The sequence below is a fragment of the Cervus canadensis genome, chromosome 2 (assembly GCF_019320065.1).
Source record: "Cervus canadensis isolate Bull #8, Minnesota chromosome 2, ASM1932006v1, whole genome shotgun sequence".
NCBI classification, from domain to species: Eukaryota; Metazoa; Chordata; class Mammalia; order Artiodactyla; family Cervidae; genus Cervus; species Cervus canadensis.
Window position 1 is genome coordinate 95763790 of NC_057387.1, and position 17108 is coordinate 95780897.

General features: G+C 38.1%; 1 protein-coding gene and 1 pseudogene across 1 annotated transcript in view; one reads left to right on the top strand and one right to left on the bottom strand.

The window, feature by feature from the left end:
* The window catches only part of ZSWIM5 (zinc finger SWIM-type containing 5), a 166872-nt gene that overhangs the window by 64236 nt on the left and 85528 nt on the right, over positions 1–17108 (top strand). The window lies entirely within an intron of this gene.
* LOC122437058 lies at positions 7989–9356 on the bottom strand (annotated as a pseudogene).

A 17108-nucleotide genomic window follows, 5' to 3' on the forward strand; every position in this document is an offset into this window, starting at 1 on the left:
GTATTGTCAATTTTTAAATTTTTTCTTGTTTTGTTTTTGTTTGTTGTTTTGTCTTGTCATTATTTTAATTTTATCCATTCTCATAAGTATATATCATAAGTGTTATTGTTTTAATTTGCAGTTCTCTAAGGGCTAATGATGTTGAACATCTTTTCATGTACCTACTTGTAATTTACATGTTTTCTTTGGAGATGTGTCCAAATATTTTGCCTAGCTTTAAATTAGACTCTTTGTTTTCTTAATTTGAGTTTTGAGAGTTCACTGTGTATTCTGGATACAAGTCCTTTATTGGATATGTGCTTTGCAGATATCACCTCCCAATCTCTTGCTTGTTTTTTTCGTCCTTTTAATAGTATCTCTGGTAGAGCAAAGGTTTTTAATATTAATGAAGTCTAACTTATCAGCTTTTTCTTTTGTGGATTGTGCTTTTGCTGACATGTCTAAAAACTCCTTCATATACAGTGGCTAAGCAATAAGGTCCTACTGTAAACACAGGGATCTATATTCAATGTCCTGGGATAAACCATAATGGAAAAGAATATTAAAAAGAATGTATATATGTGTATAACTGAGTCACTTTGCTGTACAGAAGAAATTAACATAACATTGTAAATCAACTGTACTTCAGTAGAGAAATAAGTTGGGGAAAAAAAAAAGCCTTTGCCTAACCCCAGGTCACAAAGACTTTCTGCCACTAATAAGACTTTTCTTGTTCTAAACATTTTCTATTTTTACATTTTTCCATTCAGTCTGTGATCCATTTTGAGTTAATTCTATACAAAATATGAGATTTAGATTACTTTTTTTTATTGCATATAGATGTTCAGTGTTCAACCCTGTATGTTGAAAATACTGTCTTTTATCCACTGAATTACTTTTGAATCGTCACCAAAAATCAGTTGGTAATATTTGCATAAGTCTATTTCAAGACTCTGTTCTCTCTCATTGATTTAGGTGTCAATCCTTTTACTGTTACCACACAGTCTTTATTATTATAGCTTTATAGTAAGTCTTGAAATCAGTGTGATTCTAACTTTATTCTTATCTTTTAGAATTATTTTAAACTATTCCAGTTCCTTTTAGAATCAATATATATATTTTAAAAGTTTTTGCTGATATTTTGAGTTTTATTATATTAAGCCTATATAGCCTGTATATACAAGCCTACAATACAAGTCAAAATATCAGCAAAAGAATTTTTTTGGTGGCTCAGTGTTAAAGAGTCTGTCTTTACCACTTTAAAGTGGTAAAGAATCTGTCTTTACCAAAGCAGCATACCTGAGTTCAGTCCCTGGGTCTAGAAGATGCCCTGGAGAAGGAAATGGCAACCCACTCCAGTATTCTTGCCTGCAAAAGGAGGAGGAGGAAGACAGAGGAACCTGACAGGCTACAGACCATGGGATCACAGAGTTGACCACGACTCAGCGACTAAACAAAGAGCAGCAGCAAACCTATATATCAGTTTTGGAAAAATTGAAATCTTTACTTTGTTGCATATTTAATCTATAAACACAATATCTCTATTTATTTAGATTTTCCTGGATTTCTTCCATCATTCTTTGTAGTTTTCAGCATACAGATTCTGTAAATGTTTTGTTAGGCTTATACACCTATTTTAAAGTTATTATAATTGGATATTTTTGAACAACAACAAGGAAAATTTTCAATCTTTTGGCAAGTTTGAAATAGAAAAACAAATAGAAAAAAAAAATCAATAAAGCCAAAAGCTGGTTCTCTGGTTTTAAGGCCAAACAAAATCAGAGAAAGGAAGGAAGGATGGAAGGAAGTTCAGTCGCTCAGTCGTGTCCGACTCTTTGTGACCCCATGAACTGCAGCACGCCAGGCCTCCCTGTCCATCACTAACTCCCAGAGTCCACCCAAACCCATGTCCATTGAGTTGGTGATGCCATCTAAGCATCTCATCCTCTGTCGTCCCCTTCTCCTCCTGCCCTCAATCTTTCCCAGCATCAGAGTCTTCCAATGAGTCAGCTCTTCACATCAGGTGGCCAAAGTATTGGAGTTTCAGCTTCAACATCAGTCCTTCCAATGAACACCCAGGACTGATCTCCTTTAGGATGGACTGGTTGGATCTCCTTGCAGTCCAAGGGACTCTCAAGAGTCTTTTCCAACACCACAGTTCAAAAGCATCAATTCTTCAGTGCTCAGCTTTCTTTCTAGTCCAACTCTCACATCCATACATGACCACTGGTAAACCCATAGCCTTGACTAGATGGACCTTTGTTGGCAAAGTAATGTCTCTGCTTTTTAATAAGGTAAGAAAAAAGAAAATGACGTGATTGTTGATATAGAAACTCCCAAGGAATTTACAAAAATTTCCTTTTTTTTTCAAGTTATTAAAATTGAGTATTTTTAAAAATTTTAATTTTCATTTGTACATTCCTGGTATAAAGAAATTGATTGATTTTTATATGCTGTATCCAGGATTTTTATACCTGTATCTAAGTCCTTGCTAAATGCACTTAGTGTTAGGAATTTTTTTGTAAATTCTTTGGAAGTTTCTATATAAATAACCATGTCTTCTTTTTTCTTACCTTCCTGCCTTCCTTCCTTTCTCTGATTTTGTTTGGCCTTAGTACCAGAGAACCAGCTTTTGGCTCTACTGATTTTTCTGTGTTGTTTTTCTATTTTCAAACTTGCCAAGAGATTGGAAATTTTCTTTGCTGTTATTATTCAGTCGCTAAGTTGTGTCTGACTCTTTGTGACCCCATGAACTGCAGCATGCCCTTCACTATCTCCCGAAGTTTGCTCAAACTCATGTCCAGTTAGTCAGTGATCAATGGTCTGTCTAGCCATCTCATCCTCTGCTGCCCTCTTCTCCTTTTGCCTTCAATCTTTCCCAGCATCTTCAATCTTTTCCAGTGAGTTGGCTCTTTGCGTCAAGTGGTCAAAGTATTGGAGCTTCAGTTTCAGCCTCAGTCCTTCCAATGAATACTTTAGTGTTGATGGGTTTGATCTCTTTGCTGCCCAGAGGACTCTCAAGAGTCTTCTTCAGCACCGCAATTCAGAAGCATCAATTCTTTGGCACTCAGCCTTCTTTATAGTCCAACTCTCACGTCCATACATGACTACTGGAAATTTTCCCTATCTTTCTATTATTTATTTCTAATTTAATCTATCATGATCCATTTCCCTACACACTGCCCCAGGCAACCACCAGTCTGGTATCTTTGAGTGTGGTTTCATTTAGATTCCACATATAATCATGCAGTGTTTCTTTTCCCCTCAGTTATTTACTTAGCATAATGCCCTCAAGCTCCATCTGTATTGTCACAAATGGCAGAATTTCCTTTTTTCGCGACTGAATAATATGCCACTGTGTGTGTTGTGTGTGAGTGTGTGTGTCTCACATTTTTATCCATTCATCTATTAACAGACAGTTATGTCAGTGTGTTGGCTATTGTGAGTAGTGCTACAATAAACATTGGAGCTATCTTTGAAATAGTGGTTTCATCTATTTTGTATGTATACCCAGAAGTGGAATTGCTGAATCATAAGGGAGTTCTTTTTTTAACTTTTTGAGGAACTTCTCTACTATTTACATAGGTGGCTGTACCAACTTATAGTCCCACCAGCAGTACACAAAAATTCCTTCTCTCCATCCTCACCAGCACTTGTTATTTCCTTTCTCTTTGATAATAACCATTCTAACAGGTGGAAGTCAGATCTCATTGTGATTTTTATTTGTATTTCCCTGATGATTAGTGATACTGAGCACTATTTCATGTACCTGTTGTCCATTTGTATGTCTTCAGGAAAATGTATATTCAGAGCCCTTGCCCATTTTTAAATCGAATTGATTTGTTACTCTTGAGTTGTTTGAGTTCTTAATATATTTAGAGTATTAACCAGATATAAATAATTGCCATAATCAATTGTTTCATTATGGATTATAGAATAGTTATTTTTTCTTATTCCATCATTCCTTTTATATTTATCAGCTAGCATTCTTCAAAGAGAGTGTTTCCTCAGAAGTGCTGGATAGTTCCTACTAAAACATCATTGTTAGTGCTAATTTTTTCCTCTTAGCTGAAAAGTTCGGATAAGGACTTTTAAGTAATAAAAAGTTACCTCCAATGGTGGCAAATGAGGTTTTCCTTTTCTTTCTTTTTCCTTTTTTTTGAAGTATCTCTATGGATACATATATTTTAAAAAATATTTTACAATCACGGTCATTTTTCTTTTTGATACTCAAATTGTTATTTATTTGGCTAGTGGAAGTCCTTTCCAGCTTCTTCTTGTCTCATTTTAACATACTTTTTCTTGGAGTGCATCCTTGATTTCAGGCAGTGTAGAATGGCCAAGAAAAAAATTGATACCTTCCCTGCCTAGACCTGAAATTCACTGTGGAATGGTTGCTTCCAGTAGTAATTGTTTTTAGAAACAAAAATCTAGATGCTATCTGTGCCTGTTGCCACTGTGACATCATTTTTTCTAGGCCAGCCCTAAAACTGACCCTGTGTCACTGATGCTGCTTTTGGTTGGTTAAAGCAAGTCATGAGGCCTTCGCAGATCTAAAGGGAAAAAGAATTGGATGTCTCCTGATGGAGGTGTGACATAGGCACATTGCAGAAAACACATGGGAAGAATTTCTACATCTGTGGCTGGAGACAAGGGATATCTCCATTCTTTTGGTATTAGAAATAATGCTGAAATCAGTAACCTTATAGATGTTTCATATCATGGGTGTTTATGTTCAGATTTCTTCAAGAAAATTAGAGATACCAAGGGAACGTCTCATGCAAAGATGGGCACAATAAAGAACAGAAATGTGGACCTTACATAAGCAGAAGATACTAAGAAGAGGTGACAAGGATATGCAGAAGAACTATACAAAAAATATCTTCATGACCCAGCTAACTACAACGGTGTGATCACTCATCTAGAGCCAGACATCCTGGAGTCAAGTGGGCCTTAGGAAGCATCATTACGAATAAAGCTAGTGGAGGTGATGGAATTCCAACTGAGCCATTTCAAATCCTAAACAATGATCTGTTAAATGTGCTGCACTCAATATGCCAGCAAATTTGGAAAACTCAGCAGTGGCCACAGGACTGGAAAAGGTCAGTTTTCATTCCAGTCCCAAAGAAGGGCAATGCCAAAGAATGTTCAGACTACTGCACAATTGCATTCATTTCACATGCTAGCAAGGTGATGCTCAAAATCCTTCAAGATAGGCTTCAGTAGTACATGAACCGAGAACTTCCAGATATGCAAGCTGGACTTAGAAAAGGCAGAGGAACCAGAGATCAAATTGCAAACATTCATTGAATCATAGAAAAAGCAAGAGAATTCCAGAAAACCTTTTACTTCTGTTTCATTTGACTTTGCTAAAGCCTTTGACAGTGTGGATCACAACAAACTGAAAAATTCTGAAAGAGATGGGAATACCAGACCATTTTGCTTACCTCCTATGAAACCTGTATGTATGTAAAGAAGCAACAGTTAGAACTGGAAATGGAACAACAGACTGGTTCCAAATTGGAAAAGCAGTATGTCAAGGCTGTATATTGTCACCCTGCTTATTTAACTTCTATACAGAGTACATCATGAGAAATGCTGGACTGGATGAAGCACAAGCTGGAATCCAGATTGCCGGGAGAAATATCAATAACCTCATATATGCAGATGACACTACTCTTATGGCAGAAAGTGAAGAGCAACTAAAGAGCCTCTTGATGAAGGTGAAGAGGAGAATGAAAAAAGCTGGCTTAAAACTCAACATTCAGAAAACAAAGATCATGGAAGCTGGTCCCATCACTTCATGGCTAATAGTTGGGGAAACATTGGAAACAGTGACAGACTTTATTTTCTTGGGGTCCAAAATCACTGCAGATGGTGATTGCAGCCATGATATTAAAAGACACTTGCTCCTTGGAAGAAAAGCTATGACCAACCTAGACAGCATATTAAAAAGCAGAGACATTACTTTGCCGACAAATATCTTAATAGTCAAAGCTGTGGTTTTCATTAGTCATGTATAGATGTGACAGTTGGACCATAATGAAGTCTGAGTGCTGAAGAATTGATGCTTTCAAACTGTGGTGCTGGAGAAGACCCTTGAGAGTCCCTTGGACTGCAAGGAGATCAAACCAGTCAATCCTAAAGGAAATCAGTCCTGAATATTCATTGGAAGGACTGATGCTGAAGGTGAAGCTCCACCTGATGTGACGAGCCAACTCATTAGAAAAGACCCTGATGCTGGGAAAGATTGAGGGCAGAAGAAGAAGAGGGCATCAGAGGATGAGATGGCTGGATCGCATTACTGATGCAATGAAAATGAACTTGGCAAACTTAGGAAGATGGTGAGGGACAGAGAGGCCTGCCGTGCCGCAGTCCATGGGGCCGCAAAGAGTTGAACACGACTGGGCAACTGAACAACAACAACAACAAAAAAACTAGTACAGGAATGCTCATAGCAGTTTTTTCATGTTTGCCAAATTTTGGAAGTCACCAAGATGTTCTTCAGAGGTGAGTGGATAAATAAACTTTGGTACATCTCAACATTGGAATATTATTCAGCATAAAAATGAAATGAACTATCAAGCCATGAAAAGGCTTGGAGGAACCTTAAAGCAGAGTAATGTCTCTGCTTTTCAGCACGCTGTCTAGGTTTGTTACAGCTTTCCTGCCAAGAAGCAAATGTCTTCTGATTTCATGGCTGCAGTCACCATATGCAGTGATTTTAGAGCTCAAGAAGAGGAAATCTGTCACTATGTCCATCTTTCTCCCCCTTTGAAAGTGAAAATGAAAGTCGCTCAGTCATGTCCAGCTCTTTGTGACCCATGGACTACATACAGTCCTTGGAATTCTCCAGGCCATAATACTGGAGTGTGTAGCCTTTCCCTTCTCCAGGGGATCTTCCCAACCCAGGGATTGAACCCAGGTCTCCTGCGTTGCAGGCAGATTCTTTACCAGCTGAGCCACAGGGAAGCCACCTCCCCCTCTATTTGCTGTGATATAATAGGGCCAGATGCCATGATCTTCATTTTTTTAATATTTAGTTTTTGTGTTTTTTTTTTTAAAGTAGTAAGGATTTTTATTGTCAAAACAAGTAAGAGATACAAGCGTAACAGAAGACACAAATAAATTAATTCTGATCATTTGAGACTCCAGGGTGCCTCTGGGGGAAGGTCAGCTCGGCTCCTTGAGTAGACACAATAACGTCCAAAGCAAAAGACAGCAGGAATGGGAGACAGCGTTCAAGACAGTGGTTGTACATGTACACGGTGAAGAGAAATGAAAAAGTGGCTTCCCCAGTTCCTTTCCTCAGTGAGGTACATGTTTACAAAGGTATGAGGCTCATTTGAGGGGAAAATGATTGCATACAGAAATTTTTTAATTCTTCTACCTCCCAGGAAAAAAATTTTCAAGCCCTAGCCTGAACAAGAAAATCAAAATAGAGTGACACTAGTTTCATATGAACCTCAAGACTATATCCAAACCCCAGTTGCCACCTCTTTTTTTAAAGTTTAACATCCATTTATCTATAGCAAGCCAGTAGACTGAATTTTCTCCTTAGGAAGTTTTCAACCAAATGGAAGTTAAATTAATCTCACTGTAAAGTGCAACAAAGGATATGTTAAGACTAGTGTTTGTTCTGTGACACGCAGAAGAGAAGCACCCCTCCCGCAGCACGGGCCCCAGAGGTCCCAGAGGAAGGGCTGGCTGCGGGACTCAGGGGCCCGTGAGGTCCCCCAGAACTCGAGGAGGCTGCTGCCAGCACAAACGGGGGGTCCCTGCCGGGCTGGCTCCTAGCTGCACCCACATCTCCAGCAGGTCTAGGGTTCCCTAACAGCAGACCGGAGCACCCAGAGCCAGCACGGCCGCGAGGGCCGAAGCCGCCTGCACTAGTCCGTGGACGTCCCTACGCCGTGTTCTGTCCATGCGCACCTGGACAGTGCTAAAGGAATCCTGAAGCCTTGGTTCTGGAACATCGAAGACAGTCACCTAGTAAGCGGTGGCCCAAGTTCTAGGGATCCTCATACATCACTGCTCAAGTTTAGTCTAAAGCTAGAGCAATACAAAAATGGCTTTTCCACACAAGGACAAGCTTTGCACTAATGTTTCGCAAAAACCAATTATGTCTCCGCCTAGCCTCAGTTTGATTTTCACAAAGACAAAACTTTTCCTATGTCAGAGCCACGGTAAAGGGAGCTGGGCTCGACACCCTCGATGCAGCGTCCCCGGGACAGAAAGCTCTAGAAGCCAGTGGGTGTGAGAACATTCAGGTCGCGGGGCTTGAGGCTGTGGGCCCGTGGCAGCTGTCTCGTCCCTTCCGTCACTGGAATGTCCATCTTGGGCGGCTTGGACGCTGCTGGCTCCTCCCCGCTTCAGGCGGCTTGTGCGCGCATCACTTCCATTGGAGAAGGCTTCTGAGCTCCTCGGTAGGCCTGGATGGCAAAGCCTCCTGACTCAGACTTCTGGAGCAGTCTTGGTCCAAAGAGGCTCCATTTATCGGTCGAGCTTCTGTCTTTATCCCCGCTTCCAGAATCCATGGTGCTAAGACTGGGGCCAGGTAAGGCTGTGGAAGGACCAGAAGTGAACCAGCCTCTGGTCTTCTGCTTAGGAGAGGCCTGGGGACTGCTGCTCGGGGTGGACTGCGTGGAGGCTGGCTGCCTCTCCTCTCTTGCTGTCTCTCCACTCTGGAGCTTTAGTTTGTGGAGTGCTTCTGCCACTCGAAGGTACTTGGTCTCCTCAGTGGTGAGGCCCTTGTGAGGGGTGTAGCCAGCATCTCGCAGCCCTGCCTGTTGCTCAAAACGCTGAATGCTCTCCTGGGTCTGTTTTGTGATCAAAGAGCTCATGATGACGTGGGTAGCTTTGGCCTTCACCACAGGGGCCTTCTCACTGTCGCTGGCTGATGGCGGGGCCGGGGCTCGCGCGGAGACGCAGGGCTCTCTCTCCTCCACCTTGGCGAGGTGCTGATACTTGCGCTCTGGAATCACTGGCTTCCAGGGGATGCTGCCCATGTCCGATGGAGGAGGAGTCATGGGCGTAGGGTCCTCGAGGGCATCATCATAGCTGAATGCCCGGCGGTACATCCCAATGGGCAGGGACATCTTGCCTAGAGGCCCACTAGGCTCAAGAGCAGAGAGAGGATGTGACGATTAGGCCGACAGACAGGTATCAGTGAGGAACATTGTCCAGCTGCTGCAAATTAGCAAAACTGCTCAGGACGAGTCCATCCATTCCAGAGGTTCTTTCCGTCCGCCGCCGCGGAGCTGCCTGCGGCCCGAGCTCCGGGACTAAAGAGGCTCCAAAGACCCACGTCTCTCGAAAGGTTGTTGTGCAGTCCGGATCCAAGCCATGGTGTGAGCGGCGCTGTGCCTGAAGCGACACAGAACCTAATATTTAGTTTTAAGCTGGCTCTTTCACTTTCCTCCTTCACCCTCGTCAAGAGTCTGAAGTATATGAGGCATACTGTATTTTAATTTTAAGCAAATGTAGTGCACCAAATTCAACACAAATTAGCAAAAAAGTCAGTATAGTAGAGGTTAGTCATTGTTGGCTCAAAAAATATCCATTAAAATGAGAGTAACTGGAAAAGAATTTGAAAAAGAATATATATATTATTTTATATATACATCAGTTTTATATATAAAACTGAACCAATTTGCTATACAGCAGAAATTAACACAATATTGTAAGTCAACTATACTTGATTTTAAATTTAAAAAATTTTTTTAAATAAATTTTAAAAAAGAGAAAAATGAGAGTAATGAGACTTTTTAGTATAAAGACGATGTGTTTCATACATGTAATTTCATACATTATGAGTTTCATAATGTAATTATACATTCATGGAATGATCATTCAGTGTATGGATTATCCAGGTAATTTGTTTCTAATTTCCTTTCACCTCCCTTCTGTTGATTACTCTTTTCTTATTTTATACCTCCAAAAGAGTTGGGCAGGAAAAGGGACTAGATGAAAATTTTAAAAATAGCATTTTTTTCTGGTTAGCAATTGTATTCAGAAGTAAGAATATTGAAACTAATGACAAACTAATTTTAAAAATTGCTAGTGGTTTTCAGTATTTGCTGCTTTAATACTCAATGCCTAGATTGTTTCTTATTATAGAAAGAGGAAATTGGCATTTCACGTTAGTAAAGGAAGACATCAATGATATTCATTATATATCCTTTATTTTTATAGTTAGAAAATACCAAGGTCATACTGTTCTGAAATTAAAATGGCATGGATTTAAGCAGTTATGAATAACATGATAACTGTTTTTACATATTGCCAATAAATGGAATTTTTATTTTCCTTTTCACCCTCTCTGTGTACTACTTTAGTTGAAGGTATTGGTAAAAGGTTTCTCTTATTCCTCTATTATCTGCCTAGGAGTTTTACATAAACCTATTTGATAGAGTATTTCATTTGATAGTATCTTACTATCAAAGGAGAAACTCAGAAAAGCACTAATGTCATAATGAAGCTTTGCCCACCTCGATGAAACAGTTTATATTGTATAGATAATTTGTTTTGCCTTCTGCTAATACTGTTACCGCTTAAAATGTTCTTCCTTTAAAAATGTGGCTAGTTTCAAACTTATTAAAAGTAGATCTTTAAAAATGCTAACATTTACTTAGAAATTTTTCTTATAGAGTGTTTGAACTTTAGAAGTAAGATCCCAATAGAGCATTTAAAGAAATACTAACTGAACTTCCCTCTATATATTATTCATGTAAAACATGGCTCTGTAGACCCTTATATTATAACCTCTGTCATAACTTTCATATATTTTTGTTTTATTACTGTTATTTTTATTGAATTATAGTTGATTTGCAATGTTGTGGTAGTTTCAGGAATACAGCAAAGTGATTCAGTGTCATATATGTACACATATATATATATGTGTGTGTGCATGCTAAGTTGCTTCAGTCATGTCTGACTTGGGGGGAAGCTGTGCCAGGAGTTAGGGGTAGAAGAAGGCACTGTGTGTGAGCTCAGTCTCTCAGTCGTGTCCGACTCTGCAACCCCATGGACTGTAGCCCACCAGGGTCCTCGGTCCATGGAATTTTCCAGGCAAGAACACTGGAGTGGGTTGCCAGTTTCCTTCTCCTGGGGATCTTCCTGACCCATGGATCAAGCCCGCGTCTCTGGTGTCTCCTGCATTGGCAGATGGATTCTTCACCACCGTGCTATGTGGGAGGCCCAGAAGAAGGCAGATTTATGAAGTATGATATACCTGTGAGCCATCAAAGTGATGACATCAAGTAGGCAGTTAACTATAAGGATTTCAAGTTTAGGAAAGTGTCCTAAATTATAAATGTAAATAACTATTGTGGAATAGTCAGTATAAACCTAGGGCTTCTATTTAAAACATAAAATTCAGAGCACAGTTGAATAAAACATCTCAACATACACTTCATCATCAGAAAACTTTCACTCTTGTGATTTAACCTTGGCTTTACTCTGGTTTAATAAGAAGTCTTACTTTTCTTCTCACTCACAGGGATGAAGAGCTAAGAAAAAGTACTGCTCTTAGTTGTTATACTACAGGGTACCCCTAGAGGCTGTTTCTTTTCTGCTACCCTAACTCAGGTTTTGCTTGCTTCCCCTCATCTTTCAGCATCCTGCTCGTTTCCATTTTGAACCAAAAAGAAAGGAAATGATTTTGCTTACATAGGCACTGTTTTCCTGAGATTACCCTTTGCCACTTTTTTCCAGTCTCGAATTCTCTTTTGAATTCTTCTCTGCCGCTTCCTGTCCTTTGAAGGCTGGAACTGTTATAAAAGCTAATTGGCATCAAACACAAAAGATTATTCATTAACTTTTGTCTAAGACCTACAGCTCCTTCCAAGCCTGATTCTAATTTTTTTAAAGGACCCATTTCTTTCTTTTCTTATGAACAGACATTTTAGAATATGTTTGAACAGAACATGCACAATTTTTAAACAACTGCTTTATATGCCGTATTTGGTTTGAAAGTTATTTTCCCATAGAAACAATATTATAAATGGTGGTTTGGTTTCCCCAGCCAACTCCAAAGACTTTTAAACTTGTGTCACAGTGGTATTTAATCTATAATTGATAATAGGTATATCCTTGTTTCTTGGGCACAGTGACACATTTCCCATAAATTATTCTAGTACTGCATAGAGACAAGGACTGTACCTACAGGACCTAATTTAACTTCGTACACTAGCGGCATAGAATCATAGATGGTATGAGCTAGAGGGGACTCTAACACAGTCTCAACTATTTATTTTATGAGGAAGAAAACTAAGAGTCAGGAAAACTAAATGATTTTTCCTCAGTGGCATCTTCTTATTTTACATCACTGAAACTTGCGTGTGTTGATTCCTTTGTTAGAATTCCATATAAACTCCTTAATATCCATCAAAACTCAGTTCTGTGGAACTTACTGCATCAACCTTTGTCTCCTTGGATATAGTAGGTCACTCGTCTCTGTGTTAGTGCCATACATTGTATATAGTTCTTGTAGCACTTGTTAGCTGCAAGTTGTGTGACCTTGTATAACTCACCAAATATCTTTACACTTCAGTTTGTTCATCCATAAAATAATTATAACCATAATACCTCATAGGATTGATATGAAAACAAAATGAGTTAGTGTATGTAAACAGCTTATGACAGTGTCTGGTGCATAGTAAATGGATGTAGCTGTTATCATAGTGCATTGTGATTTTTTAATGAGAATACTTGTCTTACCTACTGAACTCATCAGTTCTTTCTCAAAGTCAGAAATATTATATATTACTCAATTTGTAAGCGTTATATAAGTTTTTATTTTGTGATGATTGTAAATTGTCATACACTTGTAAAAAATAATACAGAGAAATCTCTGTGTCCTTTACCTAATTTCCCCCAGTAGTAAACCTTGCAAAACAATACTACAATATCACAACCAGGAGATTGATATTGATACAGTCAAAATTCAAAGCATTTCTATTACCACAAGGATCTCACGTATTGTCCTTTTATAGCCACACATTTCTTTCCAATATCCCTCTCCAAGCAACATCCTTAATCCCTGGCAACCACTGATCTGTTCTCTGTTCCTTTAATTTTATTATTTTAGGAATGTTATATAAAAGGAATAACACAATATATAACTCAGCATAATTTCCTCAACATAATTCTATGAAAATTCATCAAAGTAGTTGCATGTGTTGTTTCTAAAATTATTGTTGCATTGTGTTCCACAGTATGGATATGCATGCCAAACATGGCATGGATGCTACATGGTATGGATAAATATACTTAAGTTTAACTCTCCATTGAAAGACATCTAAATTATTTTCGGTTCCTAGCTATTATGAATAAAGCTTCTTTGAACATCATGTACAGGTTTTTGTGTAAACATAAGTTTTTTTTCATTTAATTCATTCATCTTTTATTTCTCTTTTAGCAAACATCAGATAATATGAACAAAATTGTATTGTTCACTATAGTTATGCACATTCTTTCTTGCTTTATGTGTTATAAACCTACTTAAGCAGATAAAATTCACTGAAGAAATTAGACATATACCAGAATTCTGACATATACTTTTCTAAGTTAGGACAAAAGAAAGCTTATCAAATTTCCCTAAGAGATCAGCATTATACAACAAAATAAATTAGTATATGCTGCTTTTAAGTTAACATCTGCCATTTTTCAGACTTTAATTTTAGGTTACAGCTAAAATAATTTTTATCTCAAGTTTTATGACAAAAGAACAAAAGCTGAAACATGCAAATCCTATTCAGGCCATTTAAAAAATAAAAAATAATAAAAATAAAAAATACGATCAAGAAAATGCTTCCCTTGTGGCTCAGTCAGTAAAGAGTCTACCTGCAATGCAGGAGACCTGGGTTCGATTCCTGGATCAGGAAGATCCCCTGGAGAAGGAATGGCAACCCACTCCAGTATTCTTGCTTGGAGAATCCCATGGACAGAGGAGCCTGGCAGGTTACAGTCTATGGGGTCGCAAGAGTTGGACACAACTGAGCGACTAAGCACACACACAGCACACAAGAAAATGCTACTCATTCTGCTATAAAAAATTAGCTACCAATAAGTTATTTTAGAATATTTTAAATATAGATGGAATTTACAATAAGTAGATTTCACTGTATCTTGTTTTATTGTTTAATGCTTCTCTTTTAATTTTAAAGTAACAGAACTCCCCCCAAAAAAATCCAAATGTAGGATTACAAAACCAGCAGCCTTCAGAATATATTTTGTTTAGCAGGCAGAATGGTTCTTAATCTTTGGAAGTGTAGTACCTTCATACAGTACTTATTTTCCTCAAGATGACCACAACAATTCCCCACACTGGCGCCTGCTGAGCATGTAATACTAATACCCTGTTTTTTATATTATAAAACCCAGTTGTTACTGTTGTTGTTTAGTCACTCAGTTGTGTCTGACTCTTTGTGACACCATGGACAATAGCCCACCAGGCTCCTCTGTCCATAGAATTTTCCAGTCAAGATTACTGGAGAACATAAGCTTTTATTTCCCTAGGATAAATGCCTAGGACTGCAATTGCTGGATCAGGCTTGATATGGTGGTTGCATGTTTAGTTTTTAGAGAAACTACCAAGCTATTTTCTAGCATGCTGTACGATTTTGCAGTCCCACAAACAACTTAATTGGTGATCTATTTTCTCCACATCCTCACCAGCATTTGGTGATGTTGCTAATTTTTTTTTATCCAGTTTGATGAAGTATATAGACTCATTGCATTTTTCATTTGCATTTCTCTCATAGCATATGATGTTGAACATCTTTTCATGTGCTTATTTGTCCTTTTTGGTGAAATATCTGTTCATGTCTTTTTCCCATTTGTTATTTGGATTTTTTTAACAGTTGAGTTTTAAGAATTCTTTAAAACTATACTCTAAATACTAGTCCTATTTTGGCTATATCATTTGCAATATTTTCTCCTAATCTGTAGCTTGTCTTTTTATCCTATTAATAAGTCCTTTCATAGAGCAAATGTTATAATTTTGATTAAGTCCAGTTTACAGTTTTTTGTTTTATGGATTATCCTAAGAACTCTTTGCCTAGCTATCAATCCTGAAGATTTTTTTTTTAAACATTTTATAGTTTTGCATTCTGCATTTAAGTTTAGGATCCATTTTGCCATTTTGAATTAATTTTTAATGTGTGAGGTTTAAGTTTATTATTATTTTTTGGCTGTGGATATCCAAATGTATTTTTTTTTGTTAAAAAGGCTTTCTTTTGTGAAAAATATGATCAGAGCAGTATTGAAGAAAGCAAGGTTAATATACAGAAGTCAGTTTCTTTCCTCTAGACCAGCAATGAGTAATTAGATTGAAATGAAAAATAAAACACTGTTTACATCAGACAAGAAGGAAGGAAAGAAAGACAGACAGACTTAGGCATAAATCTAAGAAAATATGTATAAGAACTACATGAGGAAAATTACAAAACTCTAAAGAAGGAAATAAAAGAAGAACTAAATAAATGAAGAGATATTTCATGTTCATGGATAAGAAAACTCTAACTATAGTTAGGGCTTCCCTAGTGGTACAAAGGAGCCTGGCAGGCTACAGTCCATGGGGTCACAAAGAGTCAGACACAATTGAGTGACTAACACATGCACACACACCCACACAAATATAGTTAAGACTCAGTATAGTTAAGATCTTTGTCTAGATTCAGCACAATCCCAGTCAAAATACCAGCAAATTGCTTTGTGGATATTGACAAACTGTTTCTAAAATTTATGTGGAAAGGCAAAAGATCCAGAAGTCTTTTTGAGGTTGAACAAAGCTAAAGAACTCACAGTACCTGACTTTTAAGATATACTATAAAGCTATAGTAATCAAGACAGTTTTGTTTTGGCAAAAGAATAGACAGATCAGTGGGACATAATAGGGAACTCAAAAGTACACATTTTTATGATAGAAATATACGCGACTGAACTTTGACAAAAGAGCAAATTTTGACAAACTTTGACAAAAGAGCAAATTTCACAATTTGTATGGAAATACAAAAAACCTTGAATAGCCAAAGTAATCTTGAGAAAGAAGAATGGAACTGGAGGAATCAACCTGCCTGACTTCAGGCTCTACTACAAAGCCACAGTATCAAGACAGTATGGTACTGGCACAAAGACAGAAATATAGATCAATGGAACAGAATAGAAAGCCCAGAGATAAATCTACGCACCTATGGACACCTTATCTTTGACAAAGGAGGCAAGAATATACAATGGAAAAAAGACAACCTCTTTAACAAGTGGTGCTGGGAAAACTGGTCAACCACTTGTAAAAGAATGAAACTAGAACACTTTCTAACACCATACACAAAAATAAACTCAAATGGATTAAAGATCTAAATGTAAGACCAGAAACTATAAAACTTCCTAGAGGAGAACATAGGCAAAACACTCTCCGACATAAATCACAGCAGGATCCTCTATGACCCACCTCCCAGAATATTGGAAATAAAAGCAAAAAAACAAATGGGACCTAATGAAACTTAAAAACTTTTGCACAACAAAGGAAACTATAAGCAAGGTGAAAAGACAGCCCTCCGATTGGGAGAAAATAATAGCAAATGAAGCAACAGACAAAGGATTAATCTCAAAAATATACAAGCAACTCCTGCAGCTCAATTCCAGAAAAAATAAATGACCCAATCAAAAAATGGGCCAAAGAACTAAACAGACATTTCTCCAAAGAAGACATACAGATGGCTAACAAACACATGAAAAGATGCTCAACATCACTCATTATCAGAGAAATGCAAATCAAAACCACAATGAGGTACCATTACACGCCAGTCAGTATGCTGCTATCCAAATGTCTACAAGCAAAAATGCTGGAGAGGGTGCAGAGAAAAGGGACCCTCTTACACTGTTGGTGGGAATGCAAACTAGTAAAGCCGCTATGGAGAACAGTGTGGAGATTTCTTAAAAAACTGGAAATAGAACTGCCATATGACCCAGCAATCCCACTTCTGGGCATACACACTGAGGAAACCAGATCTGAAAGAGACACGTGCACCCCAATGTTCATCGCAGCCTGTTTATAATAGCCAGGACATGGAAGCAACCTAGATGCCCATCAGCAGATGAATGGATAAGGAAGCTGTGGTACATAT